We start from the raw sequence: 24,469 nt of genomic DNA on the forward strand, positions 1-24,469 counted from the left end.
ATTGACATTTGTCCAGCTTTGAAGTTTGTAATTTTGGTTTCCTATTTAGATCCACCTGCTCTGCATCGCAGTAGGATTGATATAAGGTACTTTCCACTACTTTGTGTATGCAATGTAGGCATAACATCTGATCTACGATTTGTGCAGGTCATATTTTGGGTAGCCTTTATGATCAATCTATCAAAGATACAATTTTTGAATCTGGAAGTGTTAAGTACAGAAATAGATCGGAATCTATTTTAGTGGTAGACATAAAAGAGCAATCTTCACGGTGGTGGTTCCATGTGTAACTCAGTCCAAATAAGTCATCTATATTTGTTTCTCCTTCTTCTAGAACTCCAAGGAGGACCATCATGACTTTTTGTGCATCTTTTTGACTGCGGTGAGTAAATAGTACTGATCCACTACATATATCTATTAGATTTCAAATTCCTGAAGCACAATATATTACAGTCCTTCCCTTTGTAAATGTTGCAGCAAACGACATAGTCCAGACCATAATCTATCTGCAGTTTCAGTTTATTGCATTTATAAAATGTGGTAAATGAAAGAGTATACTGAGAACAACATTAGCGTAGGAGTTGACACCAGAAGGGTTTGACAACTGGCAACCTACAAAATCTCCCTCATTCTCCCGGTTTTTCTTCATAACGCCTTCCATGTTCTCCTTCTTTTCCTTCTTTGCAGCAACATCCATTGATACTTCTGTAGGTTTCCACTTTGGACACATTATCCGTTTTGTTATAAATGGGATACTATCCTAAATGAGGAGTGTATGCACTTGTTAACCGATTGTACTCTCTGACACAACTTGCATTGGCACAAACTTTCCTGTCATCAAAATCAACCCAAACAAACCGGACAATGCTCTAACTCGAGAGCATGCTACATATGACATACCTTCCAATATCAATAAAAGGTCCATCTACACTTAAACTTTGTGATTTATGGATAATTACAGTATAAGCTAGAATGGGAACTGCTGCCACCGGACATATAAGCCCTTTACAATCAAAAAATGTACAACACATCTACCAATCTGCTTCACACCATCAATCTGATCAAATGTTATGGCTAAATATTCAACCTCGTCCATATTTGGAAAAGTAATAAAATCAATCACTTTACCCATTGCACTATTCACTAATCCTTCCTTAACATTTAAATTATGTTGCACATTTTTTAATCTTGGTTGAAGAAAGGCTTCTTTCCGTTCCTTTTTCAATAATTCTTGTTTTCCCTGGACCCTCCCACATTTGCTGACCCTCTGAACATTACGCTTACTATTATTAAGGTGTTAAGGTTACCAGCAGAAGCACGGCCACTCTACCCCGCTCTCAGTTGCAGACTTTCTTGTCACACGCAGTAATCTAGTTAAGTTGAACCTAAATGATGACCAATTAGTCTCCGGCGCATACTTGTGACCACGCATGGTACCCGCTAGTGCATAAATCATGCATGCTATACCCATCATGATGCATGATCTTTGACTTTACCTAATGTTCAGCATATGCTACACCGGTAAAGAACAACTTCCATGGCTACTTTCGACTCAAAAGTACCAACAGAGCACAGCAAAAATGCGCAGCATGCCAGTATGGAAAGTCATACGCTTAATATATATATGTTTTACATGTTCTGTATGTCCTTCATGTTGTGTGTTTTCTTTTACAGATTCCAACCGATAAGTGGGTCTGTGAGTACAGTGTTCCCATTACACTCACAGAACACCTTAGCGTGTGTGCTGATATCACACTCACGTGGCTATTTCCACTTTTTGCAGCCACCTCACTGTTCTTCCACACTATGGTCCTGAAGAAAGCCTTACGATTAGCATAAGAGGCTGTAACATGTTGACCTTTACCTAAGGGACATTGAAGTACAATTTTATCTTCACTTTGTCCCGTCTCTATTTTTAACCATGTCCTAAGACCCTTTTAATTAAGTTTTTTCACTTGGGCATTTCTTAGAGACATTTTTAATCCCACCTCTCCGTGAGTATGCTTCTCACAGAGTACTCACCTCACTCCAGAAAAAACCCTCCCCTGTAATCAGGCATTGTAGCACAGCTGGGATGTACTTGCCAGCCCAGCTGGGACCCCAATGATGAAGCATGCCACCAACTTTGTTGGTGGGTGAGGGGTCTTCTTAAAAATCCACAGGATGTCTGTACTCTGTTACTAGATGTTGAGTCACCTAAAGTGGTAATGTTGTTTTGTGGATTTGTTCACGCTGTTTCTACTAGTACTTTGGGGAAGAGGACACAGACCCCTATTTTTCCTCTCTTGTTGTTTGCCGCAAAATGTTTGAATACACATAAACATTTTTCTAATCCTACAGTGCTGGATACATATTTCTCCAAATAATCCAACTTTTTCTTGTAGTTTTCCACTTAGCAATAATGTTACCCATGGTGTTCCATTTTGTTGATTGTTGTAATTTCATTGTTTTTGTACTTTTTCCAGTTTTAGTAATTTTTAATTAACATTGGAGCCCTCCTGAAGTCTAGGCATTAAGCAGACTATGGATTTTCCTTCCTCAAAAAAATTGAATATTAGTTGTGCTTCTGTGTTGTTAGAGGAAAATAGTTTGTTAGTAAGAACTCTTTCTAAGAAAAGTTCCCCTCCCTATGTCAAATCTCCTATTCTAACATCTTTCAGAATATTTCTGTATTCCACATCAGATGCTTGTTGCAAATTTTTAAGTGGTTCCTTGTATTGGAAATTTACCAAATGTTTATATTGCCAATTAAGTTCTCAACAAATTCTGAGTTTCATCATGGAGAAGTGTCTTGAAAACAGGCAGTACTTTGATGGAGGTAGGTTGCATTAAGTTACCAAGGACAAGTAAATGCTTTCCTCCAAATAGCTCGTCATACTCCTAGTAGTAGTAAAGTTGAGAAACATCCTAATTTTAAGACTTTTGCTATTCACAGAAGGCATTTAGGAGTCCGAAAGTTAAGAGTCCTAACTTTACTACTACTAAATTGAGAAAAATCCTAACTTTAAGACTTTCGGTATTCACAGAAGGCATTTAGGAGTCCTAAAGTTAGGACTCCTAACTTCTGAGAAAACCGAAATGAGTAAGTGCCTTCTGTGAATACCAAAATGAGTAAGTGCCTTCTGTGAATACCAAAATAGTAGTAAGTTTAGGATTTTGTCTTAAGTTAGTTCTGTGAATCGGGCCCAGTGTTTTTTGTGTCAGCGTATGTCTGAGAGCAGACAAAATACTGTTCACTCTTCCTTGTTAAATGACAGGTCACATAAATCCAAACTGACATCTTGTGTACAATTTCCTTTGCATCTGTATTTTTTACAACAATACTTCCCACATCTATGTGTTTGAAAGCGCACAACTTGGTGTCCCAGACCTTTTTCACAACTGTCTTTCAGGATGGCATGCCTCATACGGTTCTATGAAATAGAGAACAGATTCATCACTTTCTGTTCTGAATTTTGGTGCATCTTTCATACATAACAGCATGTAACTATAAGGAGCACATCTTGCTTTGTACTCTTTATGCCAAAAGAAATCAGTTACTGAGCTAAGAGGAGAATTAAGTTGGTTACAGAGGAAAGACACCATGGCTTGAAACCTGTGATTAAATATCTACAAACATTAGCAGGGTCCAAGGAGCAAAGTTCTCCTGCTGTATTCACATTGATGTCCTTAATGTTTGAGTTTGCTGCTCTCAAAAATTCAAGCAGGTCATCCCACGCGTAGTCTGCCCAACTCAGTGTCACAAACCAAGTAGGTGCGCCTAGGTTTCTCAACATACATTTCCGTTCTCCATGATGATGATACCAATAGTCATCGGTCCCGCGTTGGCACACCTTCAAATTAATCAAGATGTACTCCAAGCTTTTGTCCTTGTCTTGAACGTTGTCAATGAATTCCTTTGCAGAGAGATTTTGTAGGTTAACTATTGTCTTCAGTATGTGGTTTCCAGCATATGATAGTCCAGTCACTCACAAATAGAAGATGGAATATGTATATAATACACTGGCAAAATCTAGGATCCTCTGAATAAAATCTGTTTGACCGGTATTCAGCTGCTGGTATGTATATGGGGTGCCTATCATAACAGCCACCTGCTCCAGTGGGAAATAGTTATGGAAAACAGCGAGCCTCTAAACTTTTCTCACACAAATTCATGGCAGCACTTTCCCTTGATTAATTTGAAAGAGATCGATAGCATCACCTATAAACTTCTTTAGAATGCTGTGGATGGCTGCTCTATTGGTAATAAATTTCTTCTGATCTGGAGCGATCCACTTTTTTAATCTGTCCACTCGATAGCAATCTTTCATCCTCCATACAAGTTACACATTGAACAACATCAATATTTTTTTAAATAAATATTATTTTGTACCAGGTATACTTTTTTACTTTATTAGCATCCACTAAGTATTTTATCACTATCTCTCTCTACCCCTACAGTTTCAATATTCAATTTAAAATCTAAAGGTAAGTAGACAACTCTTCTTTTAAGGCCTTTCTGTAGCTCTGTAATTTTCCTGTCAATGGTTCCATACAAACTATTGCTTGAAAAGGATGCATACATTGTATGAGAATTAATACATAAGCAATTATTTCTAAAAGGTCTTCTGGAATTGATACTAATTCTAACATCTTAGGTACTGCTCTGGCTGGCATTTTGTTATCCTCTAACTTATCATAGCAATACCATACCATTTGCTGTGTGTACAAATCATAGCGTTCCTCAACAAATAAATATACAGCAAAATCTTGCCACTTAACTCTGTTCTCTTGTTCAGGTTTTGAGTACAGAGCAACATCGTGAGTTTGGCTTTTGTAGTGAGTGCATCGACGACAAATACAAACACAGTTTGGTTTCCCTGAAGAAACTGCTAAACTTTGCAATCTCTAGTGTAAAGTTATCAGTACTAATACCTGTGTCCTATTCCTCTACACCTGCACATACCAATTCCTCATTTTCACTAGACACTTGTTCTGGACTAAAGAAAACAAAACTAAACATCTTCACAAACTTTTTCTAACTCTGCTACTGTTCCAAGGGAAAGAGCTCTATTAAGTTCTCCTAATCATAGGGCATGAGCTTCTATCTACATTTTGCAATCTAGAGTGATGAACAAAATTCTGCAGTGAGGAAAGGTGATTCAGCACACTTTCTTTGATAGACACACTAGTTAATGTCCCTGTAATTTCCTATACTTCCTTAGTTGGCATGGATCTAATCTTGCAAAATTGCAATTTTCTGTTTTAAGCTTCTACATGGAAACTCGCGTAGGAAAGTTCTTAATATATCCTTTGATTCCTGACTAACACTGCAAATATTACTTTAGTTTCAATTGTATGCAGAGGCCTGTCTACATCTTCCTTGTACCTCTTCAGCTATCACTTGCTCAACATTCCTAGGAACCAACTCTTCTTTTGCAATGGGAGTACCATCTTTAACTTCCTAACATCAAACAATTGTTTCAACTGCATGCACCAATGCTTTATCTTGGAAGTAGCTTTCTACATTAAATGAAAGGTTTAGTACTGGACTTATGCTTCCATTCACCTTTGGACATTTTGCAGAAATTACTTCTGTTTACAAGTCTTTTTTTGGGGTGCATCTCTTCATAGACACACTGTTTTATCCAGTGTTCTCATTCTGTTCAGCATCAAAATAAATAGGTCCTCTTCAGGATAAGTTACTTGTACACTTTTGTGTAACTGCTTCTCTTCTCCTTTTACACTGCTTCATAGTTTATAAAAGATTCCGGATTGCCCTACTATGAAACATTCCGACTCTTATTTCCTTAAACTTCCTTTCTCTTCTTGTTAAACTATCTGCTTTCTTGTATGATTTATTACACTTTACTGTCACTTAGTTTTTCTCCCTAGTTGATTTGAAGCGCCACTTTTTATGAAGTTGGTTTTGCTCATTTTGCACCTTTCCACCAACTGTTTAAAGAAACTTCTTTCTTTTCTTACTACCAGCAGCTCTATTCTCATTCATCACATTGTCTGCATGTTGCCCCTTTTGTTTCTCTATTGTAAGGAGAAAGGATCCTTCCTTCTATTTTTTTCTTTCTTTTGTAATTTTTGGCATTGTAACTCTCTGGAGCCGATTCACAGAACTAATCTGAGATATAATCCCATACTCACTACTTTTGGTATTCACAGAAGGCATTTAGTAGTAGTAAAGTTAGGACTCCTAACTTTACTTCTGCTAAACTGAGACAAAATCCTAACTTTATGACTTTCTGTATTCACAAAAGGCATTTAATAGTAGTAAAGTTAGGAGTCCAAATTTACCACTACTAAATGTCTTCTGTGAATACCAAAAGTAGTAAGTTTAGAATTTTATCTCAGTTTAGTAGTGGTAAAGTTAGAAGTCCTAAGTTTACAACTACTAAATGCCTTCAGTGAATACCAAAAGTAGTAAGTTTAGGATTTTATCTCAGATTAGTTCTCTGAATCTGCCCCATTGTTTGTAAGTAGAAGCAGGTGTCTGGAATGGAATAAAACAAATTAATGCAGTTAGTTTTTCATACTATACTATTAAATTACATATTTAATGCATTTATGTTCCTTTATACACAGTGAAGTTACTCTAAGTCTGTTTAAGTTTTAATCAGTGTGCAACTGCCTTTGCCAGCATATGCATCAGTGTGTGACTGGGTGTATCTCTGTATGCATCAGTGTGTGCCTGGGAGTATCACTGTATGGATCAGTGTATGTCTGGTTGTCTCATCGTATGGTTGGGTGTGTTAGTGTTTGGATCAGTGTGTTAGTGGGAATGTCAGTGTATACATAATTGTGGTATTTGGTGTGTTAGTGTATGCATAAGTGTGTCCTTGGATCTGTCAGTGTATCCATCACTGTCTCCTTGGGAATGTATGTTTATATATCAGTGTCTGCCTGGATACACCAATGCATGCATCAGAGTGTATCTGGGTGAGTCAGCATCTGCATCTCTGTCAACCTGGGTGTGTCAGTATATGGATCAATATATGCCTGGGTTTCTTATTGAATGGCTCAGTGTGTCATTGGGTGTGTTAGTGTGTGCAGCACTACGTGCCTGTATATCAGTATATGCATAAGTGTGTGTCTGTGTGTGTCAGTCTATGCATCAGACTCTGCGTTGGTGTGTTAGTGTATGCATACATGGGTGCCTTTCTGTCTTAGTGTATGCATTAGAATGTGCCTGGGTGTTTCAGTGTGTGCATGAATGTGTGCCTGTGTGTGATAGTGTGTGCATGAGTGTGTTCTTAGATATGTTAGTTTATGCATAACTATATATCTGGGTGTGTCAGTCTTTGCATCACTGTACGTCTGACTATGGCCTAACTTAGCTGTAATTTATATGTACAAAAAAGGGAGTTTAAGATAGGCAAGTGATTTTAAATGCCTACTCAACTGGGGACTAAAACTACCCACAAGCTCTGCATTAGCAAGCCTATAACATGTTTAAAGGGATACATGTCTGCATGGGTGATTAGGGGTATCAGTTCTCATTACATATCTAAATAAGTATATCAGTGCCTCACTGGGTGTGTCACTGGATGTGTTAGTGACTATGCCTAAACTCCGTTTCTGGTGTCTTTCAGAAATACATAGATTTCCTTGATACCCATTTTTCAGTCTTATATTTTACCATATGAAATTGCTCTGTACCCGGTACACAATGAAGAAATATTGAAAGTTGCAGTTCAGTTGTTGGTTCTGGGTACCTTGGGTTTTTGGAACACCTACAACCCCTATATATCCATGCACCTAGAATGGTCTAGTGGGCATAATGTTATATTGCTTTTGTAAATCTGCCATTGTGACAAGAAGTTACAAATTAAACCTTGTCTCAAATGGAGGTATTTTTCAGACTCATTTTCAATATTCTTATTTCAAAAGTTAATATATTCAGGAAACCCGGGAAGGATTTACACAAATGACTCCTTGCATAACTCAGAATTCTATCTATTTTTCCAAAATGTACAGCTTTCTCGGATCACCCATGGCTTTCACCCTGGTTTCCACCACAAACTGGAAACAGGTTGAAAGTACAAAAACAAAGAAAATTGGGCAATCTCTTTAAAAAATACCAAAACTGTGGTTAAAATATTGGGCTTCTTAATTCAGCTCGGCATGTTCCTGTAAGACGGGAAAATTGTGATTTTAGCACAGAAAACTTTTCATTGATGCCATTTGGGGGGAGAAAAACAGACATTTTTTTGCAGAGCACTTTTTTCATATTTTTTCCCAAAGAACCCAAAATACAGTTATATTTTGGCTATTTTCTCAGTCCCCTCCAGGGGAATCTACAGCCCCAGGGTACCTGTGTAATTCCCCGGATGTTGGAAAAAAGGCTTGGATACCTTATGTGGAAAAAGTTATGGAGGCTTAAGCGCAAACCACCCAAAATGGCCACAAAAAGACCTAATATTCTAGGGGGAAAAGCTGAGCAGCCAATATATATATTGCAAATTTAAGAATTGATTTATACAAATTTAAAAGGAAAATGAAACAATTTGAAATAATTCCCCCAGGAGACCTCCACGCTGTTCTTCTCTAACATGTCAGGAGATTCCCTGCCCTAGGTCAATAATAGAGCAATAATCGACCTGGAATATGAAATCCAATTAGGAATCTATAAGAGTCCAAACGGATGAACTAACGGACACACAGGTCTGCTGGGAACAAGGTATAGATACCGGAGGGACAGGAATCAGTGGAATTGAGGTCTAGATTTTGTCTGCAACTACCACCAGGCAACAAAATTTCAAGAACTGGTAATTGAGGATCTGAATACATTGATTAAAAACAAACGAAAATGGGGCAGAAGCAACATCACCATTCAGGAGAGATAAGCTCTTAAAGAACTCGGAGAGGACATTCAAATTGTGATCAAGCCATCAGATAAGGGTGGCAACATTGTCGTACTGGATCGGGAGGAGAAAGAAATGGAGGACAACAGACAACTAAGGAACAGACAACACTCTACAAAGGTCAAAACTGATCCCTTAGAGAAAATCAAAACAATATCAAGGAAAATTGGAATCATGGAATCAGCAACAGCTAATCAATGGTGATGAATATAAATACCTTAAAACCTTGTATCCGGTCAGACCTACAATTTATTTTTTCCCGAAGATCCACAAGTATCTAATCAACCCACCAGGTAACCCAATAGTCAGTTCTGTGAATTCTCTATTAGAGAACACTTCACGATACATCAACTTCTTCCTAGCACCTTACATAACAGTACTGCCCTCGTACCTCAGAGACTCAATGACTTCTTAAACAAAATCCAACATATACCCTGGAAGGCCTCGTATAGGATGGCCACGATAGAGGTTGTCTCATTGTACACATCCATTAGACATGAGGATGGGATAAAAACAGTCAAACATTTCCGATCTGACAAACCAATTAGTTATCTTGAACATTTCAATCTACTGATAGAAAAGTTGGAATTCTGTTTGACTTATAACATCTTCATGTTCAATGGATGTCACTATCGGCAACAACAAGGAACCGTGATGGGTACATCTTTCGCTCCAACTTACCCAAATCTTCTGATGCGGTATTGTGAGACTGAAGTTGTTTAGACAGAAAGTAATACCGAGAAATTGGAGAAAGTGGTCTTATGGTCATGATTCATCAATGACCTCTTCATTATCTACAAGGGTGAAGGCAGAGAATTGGAGGAGTTTATTGCAATTCTGAACAATAACAACTTGAATTTGACCTTCGCGCACACAATAAGCACAGATTGCATCACCTTCCTGGATATAGAAGCCTTAATAAGAAACATGAGTATCTGTACCAAACTGCACAGAAAAGAGACCTTGTGCAAAGGCATTCTGCATGGGAATAGTGGTCATCCTGAGAAACTACGATGGAGTATGGCCTATGGGGAAATGCTGCGAGCCCATAGAAAGTGCTCAGAGGAAAGCGATTTCAGAAATTAAGTCTTGGACATGAAAAAACAATTCTTCGTGAGGGGACATCCACCGGCAGTAGTTGAAGAACAGATAAAACGGGCATCCACTCAACCCTGAAGGTAATTGTTGGTTCCTAAGGAGGCAATCTTGAATAGAGAAGGGGGGGAAAATTCAACTGATTATTGATTATAATCAACAACATAAGGAAATAAGAAAGATAATGCAAAAGCATTGGAATACTGTGAGATCAGACTGAACTTTGAATGTAACCTTACAGGATCAACCAGCACATTGTACATAAAGATTGCTTCCTTAGCAAATACCTTGGCCAGGAATCAATTCACCCGCAAGTCAAGTGGAAAGACGAGCTGGCTCAACCAACCAGGCTTTTGGAAGTGTGTAAAATAATGGATCCCAAGACAGTCATTAATTTATGAAACCGGAACTTGAGTAACACTGAGACTGAGGTTTTGTCTTTGGGATTATCCTTTTGCCCTCAGCTGAGTTTAATTATATGCAAGGACGTATTGATTTATTTCAGTTTACAGGTAATTGAGATTGAAAAAATGTTTTGAAACTAATGTCAACGTTGTTCATTAGGATGTAAGTGAATTAAAGAGTACGATAAGGCCAGTGAACATGGGGTGAATAAAAGGGACCATGGATTACAAAATGGGAGACTAGAAAAGATAAAAGAGTATATCACCTGCAAAACTGACTTCGAAATCTATATCCTACAATGCCCATGTAAAAAACAATATGTCAGCAGCACCATCAATAAGGTGAAACTCAGGATATTACAGCACCTGAGAGCAATCAGAAACTAAGACGACTTGTATCCAATTGCTAAGCACTTTTGGGAGGAACACCAAGGGCGAAACAAAACATCTCCAGTACTTTGGGAACAACCAAATACAGAAGAATGAGAGAGGAGGTGACAGAGAACTACAGCTGAGAAGAATGGAATTGAGACTCATCCTGTCAATAGAAACTGAAATACCAAATGGACATAACCTGGATGCAGAATTGCATGTGGATTTATAAATTGTAGTGACTTGTCTCCTCCCCCTCTCTTTAAGGTTCGAAAGCTCTGTGATTCAACTAATTCCAAACCGTTGTAGATAACATATTGTCCACTCTTTAAATCATGTAAAACATATTAATATGTATGACTTAATCTTAACTTGATAATCATGTTTACACTAGCACCTTAGACAAATATCAAACCAATGTCTTAACTGGACCTTTGCGCTCCAGCACTTTATGGCTCATTGAATATTGGAAGTGTTGTTGGTAACAACTAGTTAAGCACATTACAGTCAATATGCGCAAACTAACTTATATCTGGTTTTTAATGTTTTAGAGAACTACTTTTAACCTGAGGACATTAAGCAGCACCTCATAGATAATCATTACCACTTTAGAAGTACACCTACTGGTCTGCATATTGCAGAAATTTAATTTTGTTTTAAATGAAAACCAAGGACTACTGATTCAACAGATGAGCCCTAACATCATTGTATATCCATGCACAAGTACTTTAAATGAACTAGTACTTTAGGAGAAATTGTCATGAAAATGTACTCCAGGAGGCATGCAGCGCTTTACTTAAAAAGAAGAATATACCTTGCAGTGATATATGCTGATGCAAACTTTCTGGTTGATCACACTCATTGATTGTTGTGTGAATGATCACTGCTAATAACATCTCGGCATACTCCCTTATCTTAACTGAGCAACGTCAATGACGTGAAAATATATTTATCAACTAAGCCATCATTACGGGATACACTTGCTAATGTCAGCTAGGCCATATGAATGGATTTAAAATATAATAAAATGTTAATAAAATAATGCTTGTGGGAATACATATAGCAACTTAGTCATCATCATGGGTTACTTATGCCAAATGGCTGATGCTGTATGGACATATGTATACATACATGTGGCACCTGTGCAAGAAGGTACTTTTTTGCTTATGGTCAAAACTGTGAGGAGGTCTTCACCATTATGATATATGGTCCATGATTAAAAGACCAATGCTGCTGTTTGCATCAATGTCCATGTATAAACACAATGGACAGTTGATAAGCACATCCTTGCAAATATCAATATGCATCGATCCCTAAATGAAATTTATAATGAGCAAAATATGCACTAAGCACTTTCTAATGGGATTGATCTATGCTGTTCTATCAACAGTGCTATGAAGATACGGGTTCTTACAAATCCTTTTTAATCTTTGTTTTGACATGTAGTTTTCCACAGCTTAACGTTCCATATTCACATATTGATTTTCATCATATCCAATGTTAGTATGATATATATGGTGTGTTTTGTCCTTGCCTTTTGCCTTTTATGTTTGTAATCCACTTTTGCTTAATCACTGTGATGGTAAAACTGTAGTTTCTTACACTATACGCACACAGAATAACCATGAGACTTAAGTACTTTACTCATATGATGTAAATTATGATAAAATATCAGTTTGAAATTCTGCCTGAATGCAACAAATCTATCTAAGCAAAATGTCAACAAAGTGTACTTTACAAACTGAATTGTATTGCTTGATAGATAACATATATAAAAAAACGAGTGAGGTTTAGTCTGTTTCTTATGGTTTACATTGTAAAAGGACAATGGTCCTGAAATCTATTTAAGGACTAGCCAAACGCATGGATAGGGTCCTGTGAAAGGCAAGTGTGGAAACACGTATATTGAAGTGAAATAAATAATAAATATGAAGAGAAGACCTGTAGTGCCGCTTTACTAACTTGCAATACTCTGTTGCAATAATCTGCGCTGTGGACTAGGTATGGGGGAGCATTTAAAAAAAAAAATAATAAATATATATATATATATATATATATAGTGCACACGGTTGCAGGCACTCATTTGAAGGAGACCTCAAGGCAAACATTAGTTCAGGGGTTTAATGGCAATACAGCAAGCATACCGAAGTTCAGAAACACCCCTCTCTTTTCAAAACGCCGGACGCGTTTCGGGACACTTCCCTTCATCTGCGGCGTGTAAGGAACAGCTGATTGCACTCCGTGGAGCTGCGCACCTTTTATTAAAGCCTGCCCACCGGCGTGGCTGAACGCTATGCATCCTGGATATCGTAGTGCGCCATGAATGTGCAACCAGCGCAGTAAGTTCAATTAAAATCCCAAGTGGGTTGAGGGACATGTTCTCTGACTCGATGTGCCCCGCCTGAGTTGCCAACCTGGTGAGCTGGCGTCGTCCTGCATCGAACACCAGCTTACTGTCCTTTCCTGTTGCTCCCCAGACGCCAGCCGGCTCTGGGACAGGATCCGCTGCATATGCGGCGAGCCTCACTTCACGACCGAGCCGGCCGTTTAACAATGCACACGGTTGCAGGCACTCATTTGAAGGAGACCTCAAGGCAAACATTAGTTCAGGGGTTTAATGGCAATACAGCAAGCATACCGAAGTTCAGAAACACCCCTCTCTTTTCAAAACGCCGGACGCGTTTCGGGACACTTCCCTTCATCTGCGGCGTGTAAGGAACAGCTGATTGCACTCCGTGGAGCTGCGCACCTTTTATTAAAGCCTGCCCACCGGCGTGGCTGAACGCTATGCATCCTGGATATCGTAGTGCGCCATGAATGTGCAACCAGCGCAGTAAGTTCAATTAAAATCCCAAGTGGGTTGAGGGACATGTTCTCTGACTCGATGTGCCCCGCCTGAGTTGCCAACCTGGTGAGCTGGCGTCGTCCTGCATCGAACACCAGCTTACTGTCCTTTCCTGTTGCTCCCCAGACGCCAGCCGGCTCTGGGACAGGATCCGCTGCATATGCGGCGAGCCTCACTTCACGACCAAGCCGGCCGTTTAACAATGCACACGGTTGCAGGCACTCATTTGAAGGAGACCTCAAGGCAAACATTAGTTCAGGGGTTTAATGGCAATACAGCAAGCATACCGAAGTTCAGAAACACCCCTCTCTTTTCAAAACGCCGGATGCGTTTCGGGACACTTCCCTTCATCTGCGGCGTGTAAGGAACAGCTGATTGCACTCCGTGGCGCACTACGATATCCAGGATGCACAGCGTTCAGCCACGCCGGTGGGCAGGCTTTAATAAATGGTGCGCAGTTCCACGGAGTGCAATCAGCTGTTCCTTACACGCCGCAGATGAAGGGAAGTGTCCCGAAACGCGTCCGGCGTTTTGAAAAGAGAGGGGTGTTTCTGAACTTCGGTATGCTTGCTGTATTGCCATTAAACCCCTGAACTAATGTTTGCCTTGAGGTCTCCTTCAAATGAGTGCCTGCAACCGTGTGCAATATATATATATAGATATATGTCGAGGAGGAAGAGGCAATGGAAGATTAAATACAGGATTGAGAGAGGAAGTAGAAAGCCCGATAGGAAGCAGGACGAGAGGGCAGAAAAAGGTAAAATAATGGATCCCAAGACAGTCATTAATTTATTAAACCGGAACTTGAGTAACAATGAGACTGAGGTTTTGACTTTGGGATTATCCTTTTGCCTCTCAGCTGAGTTTAGTTATACGCAAGGATGTATTGATTTCTTTCAGTTTACAGGTAAATTGAGATTGAAAAAAATAGTTTGAAACTAAGATCAATGTTCTTCATAAGGATGTAAGTGCATTAAAGAGTACAATTCAAATTGGGGATATTGAGATGCTATATACCCTGAATGAATTGGAAGGGGGGCCCAATCTGATACATGTCCGTACATTAATTTGATTAATGACAACATCCGTTTAGACCTTAGCCAGAGTAGTGGTTTCAAACCCAAATCTTTATTTCTACCACAGGTTGTAAATGAAGTAATTGATGTGCTTGAGGAGAGGGTAGTAAAGGAGTTGAAAAGAATATCTAGGAAGAAATAGTTTGTGAATAACAATTTATCACATGCTCATATGAAGGCTATCCAGGATTTAAAAAATGACGAAAGTATTGTGTTAAAAAAATCCGATAAGGGTGGCAATGTTGTTGTTTAACTAAAGAAATATACCTAGAGGAAGGCAGAAGGCAGGTCAATGATACCATACGATATGAAAAATGCACTTAAGACAAGTATGAACTGGCTAATAAGAAATGCCAGGAACAACTATGGGAGTGGAAAGAGAAGGGCCTCCTAGGGATCTGTTACAATATTTTGGCATTGACCATGTACCCAATAACATCAGGGGAGGAGATAGAATTTTAAAATTACACAGAAGTTGAGTCTCACTTTATTATTGATTTACAAACAAAATCCCCGTAAGGGCTAAATAGCTGGGAAGAACTAGCGGCACATCTGGGTGTTTGATCTATAAAAATGGAACTATAATGATAGTATGAGAGGCTTAAAACTGGAGGATGAAGCTGATACACAGCGTTATAAGTGATTGTATTTTCTGATATGTGTTTCTTGTTGTTAAATGTCTTGAAGTGCAATGGCAATTTTCACGACAGTGATATAGAGCATTGCTAATATACTGCGAGTCGAAAAAACTGAATTAATTTTGTGAGGGCAATATGCCGATTTATCAGGATAAGTATGTGTTGAAACACGGCATGATAATAGCAATTCGAGAATTACGCAAATTATTAAAAAGAAACATTTATGCTGTCATCATGGTTGCGATATGAATTTAGCATTTAAGCTAGCTTTATAAAGTATAAAATGCATGAAAAACCATGGCACGCTTCATATACAATGGAAGGTTGTCTGTTATCATTTTTGTTGTATTCAAAACTTCTGCTTATTTGAGATTGTACAGCATAACCAATATATGGTATAATTTTGCAAACTTTGTTTGCTGTTTACAAAGATGACTGACAATGATATCAAACTGGGCCACTATGTAGTTTGCTACAGTGATTATGCATGACAGTACATTCAAAATCTTGGTTTCTTTCGTATAATGAATCATGAAAAGATGGCGCTTCTCGAATAGAATGCAAGTTTGGTCTATTTTGACTGTCGTTATTAAATGAGATTGTTTTACAAAATGGCTGCTTCCGGTGTGTCAGGTAACACTGACGAAGGCACAAGCCGAAACATGTTTATTGTTGCGTTTGGATTAAAATCTTTGGCAAACTACCCCTGTGAGTGCTGGTTTTCTGGTTTAAGATAGAGAGCTACCCCTTAAACTGGTCAAGGGAAATAGGGTTAAACAACCATGTGAAAACAACGTTCCCTTGAACTTAACTCAAATAAAATTACATAAACAATCCATACCTAATTAAAAATAGTATAAATCCACAAACTAATAAGGAAAAAGAATCACAATGTATTATGTATACATACAATAAAATACAGTGGGTACTAGACAAACTAATCTAGGACCTAAATAAAAACATTTCATAATAAATCATAACATTCAATTATGACCCGCATAATTGGTACACAAAGACAGAACACAGTAGGACATAAAAATTGTACTATACTAATCGTATATTCGGACTCCTCATTTCTAACATCGGTGTTATGTACACTAAAAATCAATGCATCGACAACGATGACAGAGTCTTGCATTATACAGGACAAGAAAGCGTCGACGCGTTTCGGTGGATTTCCAAGATTATGACCACCTTTATCAAGACTTTGCACAATGTCTGTCGTGACCAGGGGGTCGTTAAAATTTCCCTAGAATAGATATACAATAGATTAGAGAGAGTCCCTAGATCTCTTACACATACCATATTTGTTAACAACAATTTGCATTTAATTAAAACATACTGTATGTGACCTTTCTTACATAGAGGTAAAAAGCACAGAAATAACACATTCCTCAGATATATTTAAATCAAAACAATCCTTTATAATTGTGATTCAGAGAGAAGCCCAATAGGGACCTAATTAGCCTATCTACATATTGTCTGCGCTCTCTTGGAACAGCATTCGATTCAATTCAAGTCTACTAGGTTATACAAATCTGTCTAGGACCATGTTAGGCTAACCCTAATTACAGGAATACATGCTAAAGTATTTGAACCAAGCCTCTATTGGCGAGGAGGAAATGTTCATAGACGTGCTGTTTTAATTTATTCGTCTAATGCTGAGGAAATGTATCTTACCCTTGTGTAAGTAGCAATGGGAATTGAGTAAGCTCCCAAATACGTTGCTCTATCTGTGGGTATACGGCACAATGCCCGGAATCAGAGTGTCTGACCTGAGATGGAGGACATGAGGGGATAACGGTACATTATGTACAACCTATACTGCTATCCAACTATATCTGTTGTTATGCGAAATCATGAGTAAATACCTTAATGTGGTCGAAGATGTTGCATATAGATTGCTGTTTTAAAGTGACCACACACAGACCGATTCAAAGCATCTCGTGTTGTTTACCATAAGCCAGGGGATGACCTATAAATGTATTTAAGATAAGGGCAGTCAGTCTAAAAGTATTTCTGTGGCCATGCCCCTGCACCGTTTGTCTCTTGTGACATTATTCATAAAGGAGACAGGCATATCTATATCAACGGCTGTTAGGAAGTGGCTTTGCTGACAAGTCGAGCCGTAAATTAAGCTCCTTTTCAACAGTTACAAGCGCAGCCGTATTTCTTCGCTGTCTCTCGTTGCAGAGATCAACCGCTATAAAAAATAAAAGCGGTATGTCTTGTAAAGCAAAGTATTTATAAAGTCCATGCGCGCTAACTCTAAACTAACGTTATCATAGTTTACGCTCTCCTAATTCGGCTTCCCTTTTTCATTAGATCTTAGAGCTCGGCTTCTAAGTTTTCCGTGGCGTGTACCGATGACAAGTCAAAACGCACCCGGTTTAAATATCCGTGTCTAAGACTCGGATTGGTCCAATAGTGTACCTATCAAGGTCGGCTATACCAAGGCTGGTTATTAGCATACGGAGAATCATCAGTCTCTCCTCTAATTAGCCTGCTGACTTGCGATGGAGATATTTCACTAGCTTGCTTCGCAGTGTTCCCTCTCTCGTCCGTAATGCAGTCGAACGTGGTGATGTAACGTGACTCACCAGACCATAGACTCATTTTAAAGGGCAATGGTAATTGTATCTGGAAGGGTGCTACATCTGACTAACCAGTCAATGTGTCATACGGACAGAGTAAAGTTAATTCTTGGACAAAACCAATCCAGATTCGAAAATCGTAATGGATTGTGAGACATGCACTGGATGGTGTATTAGGAGAAACGGCAGGCTCCCTGTGCAATTTTCACACGGCCTGCGATACAAATTCTCTCCATTGGTATTTAAACCCTTCTATAAGGTGTAAGAGAGACAAATCCATTATCTCTAGAAATATAAACAATAAGCCCAGTGTCTAAGGGAAATAAATGATACTGGGGTGACCAAGAACCATCTTAATGGAAGCACAACAGATAGTCATGACTGAGGGGAAATTATTCAATATTAAAGCATCCTGTGTTAGGGAATGGGGCCAGTCCTCTTTCCATGACCATGTTCTTTGTGTCACATGACTTACCTGGGTGGACTTAAGCCGGGTCTGCCCGTCCTTCAGTGCTTGGTATCTATCCTTGTTGGTTTTGGGTTCTGTGCCTGGGGTTGGTTTTTGGTGTCTCCCCTGTTCTGCTCACGGGCTCATGGGCTGGTCATTTGGACGCTTTGCTGTTCTTGTTCCTTTCCCGGGTACCCAGCGTAGTCCCTTCTCTTCCCTCTACCTCGGCTCTAGCGGTGATTCTGGCGTTTCTCTGGAGGACAACTTTGCTAGGGTTCTGGGGCTCCAGTTCCCTTTCACCTTGTCAAGTGATCCAGTGATACGGCGTCAGTGTCAGCAGATCTCCGTCTTGGTGCGGCAACCCGGACAAGAGACGCTTGGGACTTCCTTGTTTTAGTGTATCCTATCGGCTTCGTTTTGCCGATTCGGATGTTTTCCTGTTACTTCCTAGTTTGCATAGCGCGGTGAATGGAGAACGCGCTGAGGCTATACACTGCTCGTTTACTTCCCGTATTCTGCCTCTCCAAGTCTCTGTTTCTTAAACGATAAGAGAGGGGGGTTTTGGTGTCGCTTAGATGACTTTTTCCCCCTCATTGCGGGTTTTCTTTCTTTGACAAAGGGATTGTTTGGGAGTTCCCATCGTAGTACTGGCTCCCCTCCCTTTCCCTCTTTCTTTGGACATTGAACCCACTTACTGGATGTCTCCATAACGAGCACGCTGCACTCCACACTGGTAAGGAGGTTGTTATGTGTTTATGGGGGCATGGTCATGGACAAAGGGTTATGAGGGTTGTTATAGTAAAAAGATCAGATTAGTAAAGCATTATATTGTTCCATAGGTGCTGAGCTGTGGACACAAAGAAGCCCCTGGCCTATACCACGTGGGTGGACGCAATCATCTTTGTGCTTTCCCTTTGTTTCTCTTTTTTCCTGCCCCCTTCCCTTGGCTCGTTTGCTCACTCATTGTTTATCCGCCAGTGAGTGGCATATGAGTAGGGGTAGTGGATCGGGCCATACTTCGCTCCTGCAGTGTACGGGCATTGGACGTGGAAACCAACATCCTGATAACTAGAGAGAATAGTTGCTGTAAGTTAGTTTGTTAAAGGGGGCCTCCCGAAATACCGCATACACTAAATACACTTGGCCCAATCTTCTCTGGTATTCAAACCTTTAAGGATGGTATTAAGATGGCAAAAATACCATTGCTCTCGGGTTTTCCTCATTTTATCAATATCTCCTCCTCGCCTAGTTGTTCTGATTTTCTCTAAAATAAACCATCTCAAATCTTCACAAGAGTGGTTCAATTTTCTAAAGTGATCAGTTAATGGCGCATTGCACTTATTTGTGTGAATTGCCGATTTATGTTCCAAAACACGCGTACATAATTCCCTGCTTGTCTCCCCTACATAACCTAAGTTGCAGGGGCAGACAAGCAGGTAGACCACATTCTGGCTACGGCAGTTGTTGAATGTATTTGGGGGTTAACTTTTTACCATTGTATTCGAAACTGTTATCGACAATACAGTGGGGACAAATAGAACAATTCCCACACTTGTAATTGCCTAATGCCATTGTTCCTGTCAGTGTAAGCTGTTTTTCTTTCTGGGGTTTGTACGTATGGACTAAATAATTCCTCAGTGTTTTATTTCTCCGGAAGGAGAAAAGGGGTTTACTAAGCTTGTTTTCTGAATTGAAATTTAAAATAAGCCAGTTCCTGTTTACTATGTTTTTAATCTGGTTACTAACATGTGAATATTGGGTCACAAAGGTTATTCTATCCATGTTAGTATTGGGTCGTTTTTTATTTTCGTCTAACAGACTGTCTCTGTTGTAGAAGCGTGCACGTTTAAAAGAGTTTTTGATCAGTTTATTAGGATAAGCCCTTTCTTTTAACTTCCTCTTGGTGTTTTCAGAATGTTTATAAAAATCCTCTAAATTGGAGCAGTTTCTTTTCAGTCTGAGAAACTCTCCGAAGGGCACATTGTCCTTTTGTGCCTTCGGATGATTGCTAGAGTAGTTTAGTAATGAATTTTTGTCTGTTGGCTTAGTGAAGAGGTCAACTTTAAGGCTCCCATTTTCCTCCTTGATGATGATATCTAAAAATTCCACCCTGGAATTGCTATGGTGTCCGGTGAATCTTAAATTCGGATCACCTAGATTGAGCCATTCTAAGAAGCTGACTAACTCTTCGCTGGCACCGCTCTAGATGAAGATGATGTCATCAATGTAGCGGTGCCAGCAAGAGATGTTCTCAAAGAACGGGGCAGCTTCGTTGAATATGTGTCTCGTCTCAAAGTCGCCCACATATAAGCAGGCCAGGCTGGGGGCACATGTGGCCCCCATACTGGTTCCCTTAATCTGGAGGTAAAGTTCATCTTTAAAGAGAAAAAAAATTCTCTTTAGAATTAAGTGAATGCACGACATGATGAAATTGTTATCACCTCCTCTCAAATCCTCTGTTTCTAAGATCGAAGCAATGGCCTCAATGGTGTCGTTTTGGGGGATATTCGTGTAGAGGGCCTCAATGTCTAGGCTGACCAGAAATTGGGTCACCCTATTGAACCCTCTACCTTCGAATACAGATATTGCATGTGAGGTGTCCTTGAGATAAGACCTTTGTCTTTTCACAATCGACTGTAGAAAAAAATCCACATAACGACTGAGTGGTTCTAATATAGAACCAATCCCACTAATGATGGGTCTCATTGGTGGGTCAGCCAGATTTTTATGGATTTTGGGAAGTCCATAAATGGCAGGGGTCACCGGGTGTTGGTTCAAGAGAAACTTATATTCATTTTCGCTGATGAGGCCATTCACTCGACTTTCGCTAAGGAGACAGGCAACTTCTCCTTTCAATTTGCTAAGTTCCAAGAATTTAGTTTTTTCATAATGTTCTTTTACACTCAGGAGGTCTCTTATTTTGTTATCATATTTCTGAGTGTCAAAGACAACAACCCCCCCACCCTTATCTGCGGGTTTGATAGTTAATTCATCGCAGTTTTGTAACTTAGTAAGGGCTATACGTTGTTCTTTTGACAGGTTATGGTTGAATGGTTTGTTGTTGGAAGAAGCAAAAAGATTTTTAACCTCGACCTCTACTACTTTCTCAAATATTTCCACATTCTTGTCGAGTTGTTGGATACTAGGGAAAAAGATTGATTTAGGTTTTAATCCTGTGACACTGGAATGGGGATCATAATTACGATTTTCAAAAAATCTATTTAACCGGATTTTCCTGAAAGACATCTTGAGGTCACTTTCTATATTAAATAGGGAATGGATGTTAGTGGGGGCAAAACTGAAACCTTTTTGAAGCACTTCTTGCTCTACACTATTGAGGGCCTTACTGGAGAGATTCACAATTGGAAATTTGCCTACCTCCAATATTGTTTGCTCCGGGTTGCTATGTACTCTCGGGAGCTGTTTTGAGGTTGATGGTTCCGCGGCATATCTGGGCGATTGTACCCTCTGAAGTTCCTTTGCCCGCGGTTCGGTCGTCTCGCTAAAAAAGGTTCCCGTTCAAAGTTTGAGCCGCCTCTATTTTCCTGTGGTCTCTCTGTCTCTTCCTCGCTGCTGGAACCAGAGGTCTCAGAAAAAGTAATACGTTTGTTACTGTTCCTAGAGTAAACTGGTCTTTGATAGTTGGGTCGTTCCCAGCGGGGTTCGTTCTTATTTATGAAGTAGTCCTTCTGTGTGTATGGATAAACTCCCTCTTCTGTGTACTTTTCCACATCCTTCTTAAATTTTTTAAGTTTCTTGTTGGTTAGATATTCCCTATATCCTTCTACATCGAGATTCATTTAATCGAGTTTCTTTTTGGCATCTTCTAATGCAGGGGACTGTTTTAATGTTACCTCAAGTTTTTCAATTTCTTGTCCAATTCAATAATTTCTTGGGCCGTTTCTATAATTAATATGAGCCAATCTCGGCTGCATCGATTGGCAATCAGTGTCCAAGTTTCTATGAATTTTGGGTGCTCAATGAATAACCCAGGCTCATTTCGTACTTGTAGCCCTATCGGGATAACTCCTTCTTTCAAATAATTAATCAAAAATTCTGCATGAAGTTCTGTTCTAATCAACTTCTTTTTAAAATTCAGAATCTTGACTAGCTGTTCGTGGCTAGTATTGTTGAGCCCTTTAGAGCCACCAACCCTTGGGTTCAGGTTCATAAGTCTGTTATATTGATCTTCTGAGAACCCAAAAGTCTTTAGTTTTTCCATAGTCAATAACTAAATATGCGTAATGCACTTGGGAATGCTCCAAAAATGGAGTCACAGGAGGAAGAACTCCTCTCCAACCAAAAGGTTGTGCAGTAATAGTTTAAGATAGAGAGGTACCCCTTAAACTGGTCAAGGGTTTTCTTCCATATACTGGAATAAAATGAGCTTGGATACATTTTGTGGGCGTACCCCCGCGACGCCAGCACCCTTTCGAGAGTGCTCCGCATAGGGTGATTTGGATCGACAATATATATATATGTATATATGCATATATATATATATATATATATATATATATATATATATATATATATATATATATATATATATATATCGAAAACCAAAGTATATTCCGCGCGTCGCAATCACAGCTGGCACAGATACACCAAGCACGGAACAAATTTACAGCATTCAAATCTTTATTCGCCTGTCAGTTTCATGACGTTACGGCACTCCTGTGCCTTGCTCACATGACAACGAAAGTGAGTAAGAGTAACTTATTTAAAGTGCAAGTGCTCAATTTTGAATGGATAAATCAAAAAATAGAAATGGAAAACACAATCTCAAGGGGGACATTGACTGTAAAATACAGCGGCATAACAAACAACACATAATTCTAATATATTTACGTGTCGATATATCTATATACATAATACCTATCAAATATATACAATATACATACATATAAGGATGTAAAAATGTACATTTCATTCTGTATCAAAAAGTTATTGAGTGCATCATATAGTAAAATATCAAGTTAAAATACATATAATTATAATACCTCATTTACAACTAATTCATATATTAATAATAGGACCGGATTGATTAGTCCCAGTGACTTTGATAATACAGTACATCTCATTTAGATAATAATGTATACCCTGCGTCCTACCCTAATTTTATTTCCATGTTATTTTATGTTATTATCCAATAGTGATATTCCTTTATTACCACTGGTAGCCTTACAAAAAAGATAAATTCAACATAATACAAATTATTGTGTCCACATCTAATACCATAAGTGACTTGTGCTCAGATAAAAATATTTTTTGTACTTTTTTTCTCAGATATTTTTTTCTTTCCTATTTCTCCCTATTTATATTCAGTACTGCTGATGTAATTGCAGACAATTCCATTGCACAGACCTATTTAACTGAGCCCAGTTAAATACATTTTAATCTATATTTCTCTCTTGAAGAGGACATCCGATCAGTGCAGGCTACGTCAAATAAACATCATACAAAAGACCTCAAAATATCCATATGTTATCACATTAGTTCTATGTGAATAATTCAACAAACTCCAATCGTGCCCTGATGTTGCAAAAACGATTCTCTTCCATGTTTTACCCATATTTCATGGCTGATTATAGGCGATTGATAGTTCATATAATGGGGATAAGCACTCAACACATACTAGAGGTTGTTCCCAAAGATGAAAACATTTTATGAGGTCCACAGAGGGAGCTGTTGAATAAAACAACAAGAGTTTTCATTAGATCTGCTGAGTATACCAACAACTCACATGAAACATCATATGAACTCAAATACGAGGCTTTCCTAAATAACTACATATTTCAGAGTTAGTTTAATTTAATGTAAACAGGTGTACAGGTCTTCCGTCACATTTAAACCTCCTGGATGTTTACTGTTTAGTTGTAGTATATATCTTGTCTCAAGTTTTCTTAATTTTGCCTCTCTGTTACCACCCCTATTACTGGCCAAAACAGAATCTACCACAAAGTATTTAAGATCCTTGTTGTCACTATTGTGGTGGGTCTTAAAATGCCGTGCAACAGGATAAGTATTATCCTGTGTTGATATAGCACGTAAATGTTGGAGTATGCGTCTGTGTACAGGTAACTTTGTACTGCCCACATACTGTAGTGGGCATGCACACTCCAAAACATATACGTCAAAA

The sequence above is a fragment of the Lissotriton helveticus genome, chromosome 2_1, assembly GCF_964261635.1.
Source record: "Lissotriton helveticus chromosome 2_1, aLisHel1.1, whole genome shotgun sequence".
Classification (NCBI taxonomy): domain Eukaryota; kingdom Metazoa; phylum Chordata; class Amphibia; order Caudata; family Salamandridae; genus Lissotriton; species Lissotriton helveticus.